This window comes from Lepus europaeus, chromosome 8 (assembly GCF_033115175.1).
Source record: "Lepus europaeus isolate LE1 chromosome 8, mLepTim1.pri, whole genome shotgun sequence".
NCBI lineage: Eukaryota > Metazoa > Chordata > Mammalia > Lagomorpha > Leporidae > Lepus > Lepus europaeus.
Genome location: NC_084834.1, coordinates 30,280,658 through 30,293,899, shown reverse-complemented (window position 1 = coordinate 30,293,899; position 13,242 = coordinate 30,280,658).

Genomic DNA, 13,242 nt, shown 5'->3' with positions numbered 1-13,242 from the left:
GTCGGTTCTGGAGGCCCTCGGTTTTCTTGTCTGTAATCAGAGCTTTCTCTTCAGCTACTCTTGCCTCCGATGGAAGCCCAGTCAGCGCGGAGCGGACTAAAGGACAGTCAGGCGTTTGTGGTGGTGCTTGAAAGCGTCCTGCATCGTGGTGCGCCGAGACTGGAGAGAACCCGGAGTTCGCCAAAGTGTCTCCGAGGTGGTAGAAGGCACGCTTTTACGGACACTATTTTAAATAATTCTTACAAAACTGTGTGGGGAGGCTTCAGTCCTCACTCAAAGACGGAAAGGTGACATCGGAGAAGTTACTGGCCCTCGAGATGCCGATTCAGTGGCCAGCGTTGTGGCTTAGCGGCTTAAGCGGCTTCCCTGCAGTGCCGGCATCCCATTAGGGTGCCAGGTGTTTTTGTTTTTGTTTTTTTAAAGATTTATTTATTTGAAAGTCAGAAGCAGACAGAGAGAGAGGTCTTCAATCCACTGGTTCACTCCCCAATTGGCTGCAACGGCCAGAGCTGTGCTGATCCAGAGCCAGGAGCTTATTCCAGGTCCCCCCCGTGGGTGCAGGGGCCCAAGGACTTGGGCCATCTTTATTGCTTCCCCAGGCCATAGCAGAGAGCTGGATCGGAAGAGGAGCAGCTGGGACTAGAACATGTGCCTATATGGGATGCAGGCGCTTCAGGCCAGGGCTTTAACCTGCTGTGCCACAGCGCCGGCCCCAAGGGTGCCAGTTCTGATCCAACTCTCTGCTGTAGCCTGGGAAAGCAGCAGAGGATGGCCCGAGAGCTTGGGCCCCTGCACCCCCTTGGGAGACCTGGAAGAAGCTCCTGGCTCCCGGATTCTAATCGATCTGCTCCGGCCATTGCTGCTACTGGGGGGTGAACCAACGGATGGAAGACCTGTCTCCCTCTCTCTTTCTGTACCTCTGCCTTTCAAATGAGTAAAATAAATCTCTATATTTATATGTATATATACACATATATATATTTGAAACTTAAAAATGGAGAGGGGCATAGAAATTAAAGCTGAAAATTAATTTGTGTTCCATTTTCAAATATGTTAATGGTGAATATTTTTAAAAAACAAAAATAGCAGCTTACATATTAAACTGAAAAATTGGGGGCGCCAGCGATCAAAGAGCCCTCGTTTGCATGCCTTTTTTCATATGAACCTTCTCAGCACCCGCTTGTGCCTGTGTAATCAGTTCTCTAGGCATCCACTCAACTACACTGCACCTGCTCCCCTAGTAGAAAGTGCCACAAGGCAGAAACTACTCTTAACCATTTTAGTATTCTTTCCGCCTAGCAAAGTATGACCAAAAGGAAAGACTTAAATTTTTTTTGTGCATGTAATGCAGAATGCCCCTCCATGCTTCTGCATTTTGCTTGTAGATTTTACCAGTGATTTATGTCTTATTTCTCTCCTATCCTTAATTACTACTTCCTGTGCTAAACAATTTAAGACTTAACTATGTGGTCTTTCCCTAACAAGACTGAAAGGCCTGAGGCTAAGGCCTCTTTATTCCTAAAAGAATGCAAGTAGAACTTGAAGCTTAAAAAAAAAAAAGAGCATGTTCTAATTGAAGCTTGATCCCATCTCTTTTTTTAAAAAAGATTTACTTTATTTATGTGAAAGACAGAGTTAGAGAGGCAGGGGCAGAGAGAGCAGAGAATAAACCAGCCATATAAGATCTCTCTCCCCCTCCCACTCTCTACAATTCAAATTATTGTTTTAAAGATTTATTTTTATTTGAAAGTCAGAGTTACACAGAGAGAGGAGAGGCAAAGAGGTCGTCCATCCAGTGGTTCACTCCCCAATAGGTGGCAAGGCCAGAGCTACACCCATCCGAAGCCAGGAGCCAGGAACTTCTTCCGGGTCTCCCACGTGGGTGCAGGGGCCCAAGTACTTGGGCCATCTTCCACTGCTTTCTCAGGCACATTAGCAGAAAGCTGGATCTGAAGTGGAGCAGCCGGGTCTCGAACTGGCGCCCACATGGGGTGCCAGCGCTTCAGGCCACAGCGCCAGACCTACAAATCAAATTATCAAAGCTCCTGGCTTCAGTCCCACCCAGTTCCAGCCACTGTAGGCATCTAGGAAGTAAAGTGGGAGCTTCCTTTCTATCTCTCTTTCTCTTTCTCTCTCTCTCTCTCTCTCTCTCTCTCATATGAGATTCTTTAGTCCCTAAAAGTCACACAAATATTCAGTTACACTGTTCTACATGGACCCAATAAAAGAATAGAGCCTCTTAGATTTGGTCTTTAGGAGTAAATAAACTGATAAGGACACAGCCTCAACTTTTTTTGTAGTAACCTTATAGGAAATGGATCATCAAGGTTTTTGCTTGCTTTTGGAATAACAAAGATGAGCCAAATTGACCTTAAAAATATTGAACCCTAGCCACAAATAAACCCTGCCTCTCAAATAAATATTTTAGCATTATCGTTTTTAAAACTTTTTACTTTTTATTACTTTATTTACTTTTTATTAATATGAAGAGAACAGATTTAATGTATTTCATAGGTACAGTTCTAAGAAAATAAACATCCTTCCCTTCCTCTTCCTCTCCCTCCCTAATTCCCCCTCCTTCCTTCCTTTCTTTTTTTTCTTTAATTTTTGCAAAGACATAATTTCAACCCACTCTATAATCACAGGCCTAATTCACCACTAACCATAATATTCAACAAGTAAAAAATAGAAAGACTGGGGCCGGCGCCGTAGCTTGCTTGGTTGTTCCTCCGCCTGCGGTGCCGGCATCCTGTTCTGGTCCCGGTTGCTCCTCTTCCAGTCTGGCTCTGTGCTGTGGCCTGGGTGCTTGTGTCCCTGCACCCGCATGGGAGTTCGGGGGGAGGCGCCTGGCTCCTGGCTTCGGATCGTGTGGCGCCAGCCGTGGCGGCCATTTAAAAAAAATAAATAGAAAGACCACAGTTCCACATAAGTATAAACAAGGGCTAAAACTATCAACCATATCACAACATGTCCATTTCATTCCTATACATTTTTTGTCTTCTATGTTAACTGCCACATATCAGGTAAAACATGATATTTGTCTTTTTTGAGATTGGCTTTTTTTCACTAAGTATAATGGTTTCCAGTGGCATCCATTTTGTTGCAAAAGACAGGATTTCATTCTTTTGTTTATGATTGAGTTGTATTCCATAGTGTGTATGTTCTGCATTTTCCTGTCATCAGTTGGTGGACATCTGGGTTGATTCCATATCTTAGCTATTGTGAATTAAGCTGCAATAAACATGGAGGTATGGACCACTCTTTCACATGCTGATTTCATCTGGATAAATTACTAAGAGTAGGATTGCTGCATCATGCAGTTAGATCTGTTTTCAGATTTCTGAGGTCTCTGCAAACTGTCTTCCATAATGGTTGACCTAGTTTACATACCCACCGACAGTAGGTTAGGGTACATTTTCCCTACATCCTTGCCAACATTTGTTATTTTTTTGAATTTTGTATGATAGTCATTCTAACTGGAATGAAGTGAAACCTCGTTGTGATGTTTATTTGCATTTCCCTGATGGCTAGTGATCCTGAGCATTTTTTCATTTGTCTGTTGGCCATTTGAATGTCATTCTTTGCAAAATGCCTTTTCATCTCCTTTGCCCATTCCTTAACTGGATAGTTTGTTTTGTTGTTGTTGAGTTTCTTGAGCTCTTTATAGATTCTGGTTATTAATCCTTTAGCAGTTTGTAATTTGCAAATATTTTCTCCCATTCTATCACTTGCCTCTTCATTTTGTTGAGGGTTTCCTTTGCAGTACAGTGTTTCTTTTGCAGTTCCTAGCTTAATGTAATCCCATTTATCTATTTTTATCCTCATGGCCTGTATTTCTGGGGTCTTTCCCAAGAAGTCTTTGCCTGTGCCAATGTCCTGCAGAATTTCCCCACTTTCCTCTAGTAATGTGATGGGATCAGTTCGTAGATTTAGATCCTTGATTAATTTTGAGTTGATTTTTATTTAAGGTGTATGGTAGGAGTCTAGTTTCATACTTCGGTATGTAAATAAATGAATCATGAAGCCATCAAGAGGAAAAAGCATACTATGTATGATGTACACTTAATGTAATTAAGAGTTGACTTCTCATTAGAAACAAATACTGAAGGTCATGGGAATTGTATACACAAATTCTGAAACAAAAACTGACAACAAAGAATTCTATATCTGGGGGCCGGCACTGTGGTGTGGCAGATAAAGCCATTGCCTGCAGTGCCGGCATCCCATATGGATGTTTTTCTAGTTCCAGCTGCTCCACTTCCGATCCAGCTCTCTGCTGTGGCCTGGGAAAGCAGTAGAAGATGGTTCAAGTCCTTAGGCCCCTGCACCCATGTATGAGACCCAGAAGAAGCTCCTGGCTCCTGACTTCAGATTGGTGCATCTCTGGCCATTGTGACCATTTAGGGGATGGACCAGTGGATGGAAGACCTCTATCTCTCTCTCTCTGTGCCTTTGCCTCTCTGTAACTCTGTCTTTCAAATAAATAAACCTTGAAAAATAATTCTATATCTGACAAAGTATATTTCAAAAATAATTAAAAAGTGAAAACATTCCCAGATAAAAACTAAGAGTTTTCTCTGAAGGTCCTATATTTGCTAAAGTTAATCCTTCAGGCTGAAATGAACTGATACTAGTACGTAACTGAACACTACATACAGAAATAAAGAACATTGCTAAAGTAAATACATAGACAAATGTGAAAATCCGTATTGTTATCCATTTGTTTGTAGCTGTTCTTTTTCTTCTATCTGATTTAAAAGATAACTATACAAAGCACTAGTTTTAAATCCAAGTTGCTGGGTAAGCAATGTATAAAAATATTGTTTGTGGGGCAGGTATTTGGCCTAGCAGATAAGACATCAATTGGAATGACTGCATGGCACATTGAGAGGCAGAGAGAGAGAATGCTCCCATCTGCTCGTTCACTCCGTAAATTCCTGAAACAATGCTGCTGGGCCATGCCAGAGCCAAGAGCTGAGGACTCAGTCTGGATCTTCCATGCAGTGGCAGGAACCCAAATACTTGAGCCATCACTTGCTGTGTCTCAGGGTGTGTATTATCAGGAAGCTGGAAATTCATAACTTAATGATATACAATGAAATGTAAACATAATTATAGGCCAGTGCTGCAGCTCACTATGCTAATCCTCCACCTGCGGCGCTAGAACCCCGGGTTCTAGTCTCAGTCAGGGCGCTGGATTCTGTCCCGGTTGCCCCTCTTCCAGGCCAGCTCTCTGCTGTGACCCAGGAGTGCAGTGGAGGATGGCCCAAGTGCTTGGGCACCCCATGGGAGACCAGGAGAAGCACCTGGCTCCTGGCTTCGGATCAGCGCAGTGCGCCAGCCACAGCGCACCGGCCATGGCGGCCATTGGAGGGTGAACCAACAGCAAAGGAAGACCTTTCTCTCTGTCTCTCTCTCTCTCTCACTGTCCACTCTGCCTGTCAAAAAAAAAAAACATAATTAAAAACATAATTATAACAAACGAAGAGATGGAGCTAGTAATCAAAAACTTCCAACAAAAAATCCAGGACCAGAAGAAATGTACGGGGGCAGAGGAAATAATTTTGTGAGGAGTGAAGACATCTTCATTGATGCATTCAACCAAACATTTAAAAAATACAAACACAAATTCTTTTCAAAGTCTTCCAACAATAAAAAGAGGACTAAATGCTGTAAGCCCAGCATTACCTCCATACCAAAGTCAGATACAACATCACAAGAAGAATTCATAGACTAATATCTCTTATGAAAATCGACATAAACAACCTCAAACAAAATCTAGCAAACAAAATCAAGAAGCATTTAAAAAGGATTATGTATGATAATCAAGAAGGATTTACTCCAGGAAAACTAGTTTGATTTAACTTTGAGAATCCATTAGTGTTATTCCATATTCAAAGAATAAAGTGAGAAAATACGTAATCATCTTAGTAGTGCCAGAAAGTGTTTGACAGTATCTAACATATTTTTATGATAAAAGTACACACACAAAAAAACACTAAGAATGGAAGAGCACCTTTTTTTAAAAAAAAAAAAATTTATTTGTTTATTTGAAAGTCAGAGTTACAAGGCAGAGGCAGAGAGAAAGAAAGAGAGATCTTCCATTCACTGATTCACTCTCCAAAAGGCCACAATGGCAAGAGCTGGGTCAATCTGAAGTCAGGGGCCAGGAGCTTCTTCTGGGTCTCCCACGCTGGTGCGGGGGCCCAAGGACTTGAGCCATCTTCAATCACTTTCCCAGGCCATAGCAGAGAGCTGGATCAGAAGTGGATCAGCCAGGAGCTTCTTCTGGGTCTCCCACGCTGGTGCGGGGGCCCAAGGACTTGAGCCATCTTCAATCACTTTCCCAGGCCATAGCAGAGAGCTGGATCGGAAGTGGATCAGCTGGGACCCCAACTGGTGCCCATATGGGAGGCTGGCAGTCCAGGCGGTGGCTTTACCTGTTAAACCACAGCACTGGCCTCCAAGAGCACTTTCTTAATCTACTAAGAAGCACCTATGCAAAACCCAGAGATCACATATTTCACAGTGAAAGCCAAGCTTTCCTCCTAAGATTAGGAACAAAATAAGATTGCATTTCTATTCATCACTGGGCATCTTCTCACTGGCTTATTTGACATCTGTGTGAGTACATCTTTGGTTAGGTGTCCAGATCTTTTGCCCATTTGTTAATCAGCTTTTCATTTTCTTATTGTTGCAGTGCACTAGTTCTTTGTATAATATTTGGAAAACAGTCATTTATTGACTACATTTCTCAAGCATTTTTTTCAGATTTGTGGCTTGTCTTATTTATTTATTTTTATTAGTTAAAATACTTTATTTATTTATTTGAGAGGTAGAGTTAGACAGTGAGAGAGACAGAGAGAAAGGTCTTCCTTCCATTGGTTCACTCCCCAAATGGCCGCAACCACTGGAGCTGTGCCAATCCAAAGCCAGGAGCCAGGTGCTTCTTCCTGGTCTCCCTTGTGGGTGTAGGGGCCCAAGCACTTGGTCCATCTTCTACTGCTTTTCAGGCCACAGCAGAGAGCTGGATTGCAAGAGGGGCAACCAGGACTAGAACCCACGCCCATATGGGAAGCCGGCGCTGCAGGCAGAGGATTAATTCACTGCCCCACGGCGCTGGCCCCATTGTCTTTTAAAAAATATATTTATTTATTTGAAAGTCAGAGTTACAGAGATAGAAGGAGAGACAGAGAGCTTCCATCCAATGGTTCACTCCCAAAATGGCCTCAATGGCCAGGGCTGGGTTAAGCCAAAGCCAGGAGCTTCATCCAGGTCTCCCACATTAATGGCCTTTTTCCCAGGACATTTGCACAGAGCTGCATTGGAAGTGGAGCAACTGGGACACAAACCAGTGCCTGTATGGGATGCTGGCAGCACAGGCAGTGACTTTATTCCACAATGCCGCCCCTCATGGATTTGTCTTATTTTATTGACTGTCCTTTGAAGAGCAGAAGTGGTTTTCTTTTCTTTTTTTCTTCCTTTTTAAACAGTTTTTATTAATTTGAAAGGCAGATGAAAGAGAGAGTCAGACAGACTTGAACTTTTGCTTATACGGGATACCAGCATCACAGTTGGTGGTTCAGCCTGCTGTGCCACAACACTAGCCCCAGAATAAACTGTTTTATACAGGTGATGCCTAAGGAAAGAACTCACGAATAAGTGGATCAGTAGCTGAGAGTTTAACCAGCACTTTGATAAGGGCTGCTGGCATCACAGCTCAACTCACTGTGCCCAATGCCGGTCCCAGAAGTTTTGAATTTTAATGAAATTTAGTCTATCAGTTCTTTCTTTCATGGATCATGCCTTCAGTGTTATTTCTAAAAGTCGTTTCCATCCCCAAGTTCATCCAGACATTCTCACATGTTGTCTTTTAGGAGTTTAATTATTTTTTTTTAATTTTACACTTACAACTACTATCTATTTTGAATTAATTTTTGTGAAGGGTATAAGATCTGTGTTTACAAGGCTGGCATTATGGTGTAGTAAGTTGAGCCACCACATGCAGGGTCAGCATCCCATATGGCCATCAGTTCAAGTCCCAGCTGCTCCACTTCCCATCCAGCTCTCTGCTAATGCACCTGGGAAAGCAGCAAGGATGCCTCAAGTCCTTGGGAACCTGCACCCATATGAGAGACCTGGAAGAAGCTCCTAGTTACTGGTTTTGGGCTGGCCCAGCCCCAGCCATTGCAGCCATTTTGGGAGTGAACCAACAGATGGAAGAACTCTCTCTCTCTCTCTCTCTCTCTCTCTCTCTCCACCTCTGCCTTTCAAATAAATAAAAAATAAATATTTTTTAAAAAGATCTGTGTTTAGGCCAGCGCCGTGGCTCAACAGGCTAATCCTCCACCTTGCGGCACCGGCACACCGGGTTCTAGTCCCAGTCGGGGTGCCGGATTCTGTCCTGGTTGCCCCTCTTCCAGGCCAGCTCTCTGCTGTGGCCAGGGAGTACAGTGGAGGATGGCCCAAGTGCTTGGGTCCTGCACCCCATGGGAGACCAGGATAAACAACTGGCTCCTGCCTTCGGAATAGCGCGGTGCGCTGGCTGCAGCGCGCCAGCCGCGGCAGCCATTGGAGGGTGAACCAACGGCAAAAAGAAGACCTTTCTCTCTGTCTCTCTCACTGTCCACTCTGCCTGTCAAAAAGTAAAAAAAAAAAAAAGAAAAAAGAAAAAGAAAAAAGATCTATGTTTACATTTTCTTTTGCATGAGATATCTAGTTTTCCTAGCACTACTTGATGAATAAAACTGTTTTTGCTCCATTGTGTTTCCTTTGCCCCTTTGTCAACGATCAATCAACTATCTCTAAAAGGATCTGGGCTCTCTGATCTTGTTCCTTTGATCTATTAATTTTTTAATTGTCAGATAACATTGTTTATTTTTATCATGTACAACATGATGTCTGGTAGAATGGTTAAATCTAGATAATTAACAAATACAGGTCTGACAAATGGATAACAGGAACCTAATTATTTGAGCCGTCATCACCACCTCCCTCCTGGGGCCTTCATTGGCAAAAAGCTGGAATCAGGCGCTACAGCTGGAACTCAAACAAGGTACTCTGATGTGGGATGTGGGGTATCGTAATCACTAGGCCAAATGCCTACTCTAAGTCAGTTGTGTAATTTTCCTCAAATGGATCTTATGCATGCATCATTAAATTTATAACTAAGTATTTCATTTTTAGGGGGTACTGTTTCTCATTTCTTTTCTTTTTCTTTGACTGAGAGAGAGTGTTTGACAATGAAAGACAGACAGATAGACAGGTGGAAAGAGATCTCCCATCTGCTGGTTTACTCTCTACATGCCCACAATTGCTGGGGCTGGAACAGACTGAAACTGAGAGCCAAGAACTCAATCTGGATCTCCCATGTGGGTAATAGGAACCCAACTATTTGATTCTTCACCTGCTGCTTTCCCAGGGTGTAGATTGGCAAGAAGTTGAAGCAGAAAAAGAGCAGAGACTTGAATCTAGTCCTCCGCTATGGAATGTGGTTGGCCCAAGTGGTATCTTAACTGTTAGATCGAACACTCACCCTATTAATGTGCTTCTAATTTCAAATTTCACTAATTCTGATGTCTGTATTTGTGTTTTCTTTCTTTCCTTTTTTTTTTTCCCTCTTGCTTCATTAGCTAGGATTTCCAGTACATTGTTGAAAAGGAGTAGTGAGAAGGGACATCTTTGTGTTTCTCCTGCTCTTATTGGAAAAGCTTTTAGTTTGTTACCATTAAAAATGGAGTTATGAATAGGATTTTTAAAGCTGTGGCTTAATAAGTCAAAATGTTCCCCTCTATTCTATCTTGCTGAGGGTTTTTATCGTGAATGGGGGTTAGATTTTGTCAAATCCTTTTCCCTTGTCTACTGTTATGCTCATGTGATTCTTCTGTAGATTGTTGTCATGATGGTTTACGCTAACTGCTTTTCAGCGTTTGAACCAGCCTTACATGCCTGTAATCAATCCAACCTGGTCATAGTGTGTAATTAATTCTATACTTTGTTGGATTTGATTTGCAGCTATTTTACTAAGGATTTTCCCATATTCATGAGGGATATTTTTCTGCAGTGTTCTTTTCTAGTGATATCTTTGTGTAGTTTTGAAATTAGAGCAATTCTGGACTCATGAGCTAGAAAGGATTCCTCTACTTCTGTCTTCTGGAAGAGATTATAAAGAATTAGTGTAATTTCTTTCTTAAATATTGGGTAAAGTTTACCAATGAATCCATCTGGAAAGGCCAAGGTTTTAAAAGATGATATAAAAAGCATAATCAACCAAAGAAAAAATAGGAAAGTTTTACTTTATCAAAATTAAAAGCTATTGTGTATCAAAGTACACTGTGGAGAAATATTTATAAATCATATACCTAGCCGGCGCCGCGGCTCACTAGGCTAATCCTCCGCCTTGCGGCGCCGGCACACTGGGTACTAGTCCCGGTCGGGGCACCGACCCTGTCCCGGTTGCCCCTCTTCCAGGCCAGCTCTCTGCTGTGGCCAGGGAGTGCAGTGGAGGATGGCCCAAGTGCTTGGGCCCTGCACCCCATGGGAGACCAGGAGAAGCACCTGGCTCCTGCCATTGGATCAGCGCGGTGCGCTGGCCGCAGCACGCCTACCACAGCGGCCATTGGAGGGTGAACCAATGGCAAAAGGAAGACCTTTTTCTCTGTCTCTCTCTCACTGTCCACTCTGCCTGTCAAAAAAAAAAAAAAAAGAAAAAAAAAAAGAAAAAAAATCATATACCTGATAAGTACCTATTACAATGTATAATAGGGCCTTACAACTCAATGATAAAATGACAGCCCAATGAAAAAATAGTCAAAAGATCTGAGAAGACATTTCTCCAAAGAAGATAAGTACAAGATGCTCAACATCATTAGTCATTAGGGAAACACAACTCAAAACCACAATAAAATACCACTTCCACTTCACACCCGTTAGTATGGCTGTAAGCAGAAAAACAACACACATTTTAGCCAGGATGTAGAAAAATTGGAATGCTTATATCGTCATTAGGAATGTCAAATGGAGCAGCCTCGTTGACAAATCATTTGAAAGTTCTTCAAAATCTTAAACATCGAGTTACTATATGACCTAGCAGTTCTACTCCTAGGCATGTGTCTGAAAGAATTAAAAACAAATATTCACACTAAAACTTGTAAGCAAAGTTTTATTATGGCATTATGCATAGTAGCCAATAAATGGACACAACCCAAATGTCCATCAATTGATAAATGGATAAGCAAAGTGTGGTATATCTGCCCCTAGAAGGAGTGTTCTATGGCAGATGCTACAACATATGTGAGCCTTTAAAATGTATGCCAAGTGAAAGTGGGCAGTTACCAAAGACCACGTATTATACAATTCCATTTGCCCAGCTTTTCGCCATTTTAGCCAAAGTGCCTAGGAGGGAAGAAAGTTTATTTTGACTTACAGTTTGAAGAATCACAGTCCATGACTGGGCAGTGCCATTAATTCAGACAAAAAGTGAGGCTGGAAGATGGTGGACAGACCATCACATGGCAAGCCAGAAAACATAGCAATTCAGGGAGCATGCTCAGCTTATATAAGCAACCCTCTGACAAGAACTACTTCCCAAGGGCCAGCCTGAAGACCTCTCACTAGATCCCCCTCCCAGGCTCCATGATTAGATCAAATCTCTTAGTCCCTCAACAATAACCCATTAACCATTAACATAAGACTTTGGAGGTTAGATGTCTTCATGAGTCTGGAGAGCCAAATCCTGATCAAACTATAATATCTGAAATGTTTAGAACAGGCAAGTCTGTGCTAGAGTAGTCATTTCCTAGGACTCAGATTGGGGATAGAGAATGACTGCAAATGTGTACAGAATTTCTTTTGGGGGCAATGAAAATGTTCTGGAATTGGATTGCAAAGAGGGTTGCCGAACATAGTGAATATACTAAAAACCACCAAAGTATGTGCTTTGAAAGGGTGAACTTTCTGTTTCGTGAAGTCTATCTGAATTTTCAAAAGTATTATACAGGAATAAAAGCCCTGGTAGGTGTTGCAATTTTTAGGAAAGCAACTAACATATGAAAAATTAGAGGAAATGAAGCCTCTATTCAATTCAATTATTAATTCTGGCCTCCTCTAAAAATTGCATGAGAGGTTCATTTAAATGATTGAATTAATTGCATAGATATTCAGGAAGCTGGTAGGATGTGAACTGTTTTTTTGTTGTTGTTGTTTTGTTTTTTGTTTTGGACAGGCAGAGTGGACAGTGAGAGAGAGAGACAAAGAGAAAGGTCTTCCTCTCCCATTGGTTCATCCCCCCCAATGGCCACTGCGGCCAGCTCGCTGCTCTGATCCGAAGGCAGGAGCCAGGTGCTTCTCCTGGTCTCCCATGCGGGTGCAGGGCCCAAGCACTTGGGCCATCCTCCACTGCACTCCTCAGGCCGCAGCAGAGAGCTGGACTGGAAGAGGAGCGACCAGGATAGAATCCGGCTTCCCGACCTGGACTAGAACCCGGGGTGCCGGCGCTGCAGGCGGAGGATTAGCCTATTGAGCTGGGCGCCAGCCAGCTGCACCATTTCTAATCCAGCTCTCTGCTATGACCTGGGAAAGCACTGGAAGATGGCCCAAGTGCCTGGACCCCTGCACCCTCGTGGGAAATGGGGAAGAAGCTCTTGGCTCCTGGCTTTGGTTCAGATCATCTTGGGCCATTGCAGCTATTTGGGGAATGAACCAGCAGATGGAAGACCTCTCTCTCTCTCTCTGCCTCTGCCTCTGCCTCTCTGTAACTCCGCCTTTCAAATAAATAAATTTTTTTTAAATAAAAGGGGGACAAAAAGAGGAACCAACTGTCTTTAAAGGACTGTCAGAAGTCTCCTTACCCCAAGATGTTCAGAATCAAGCCATGTGTTTGATGACACTGGTACGAGGGAAGAACAGAAATTCCAGATGAGTCTTTACAGTAATTGGAATGCAGTAAGGAGAGTCATCCGATCGGAAACCTTTGTGGGTTTTTTTTTTTGACATATAGTAACTTACACACATTGTCATATATGTGATGGGAAATCTCTTCACACACTTAAAAATCAGTGAAGACACAAAGGAGCTTTTGTTTATGCTGATACTAGCTATCTCTATTTGAGAAATCAAAGCAGGTTTCAAAAAATATTCATTACTTTATTTTAAATAATAATATATAATAATGATATTGCAGATTGCCAAATTAACATTTTTATGAAAAATAGTTACATTTTCCAAAACCATAAAAAGCATAGT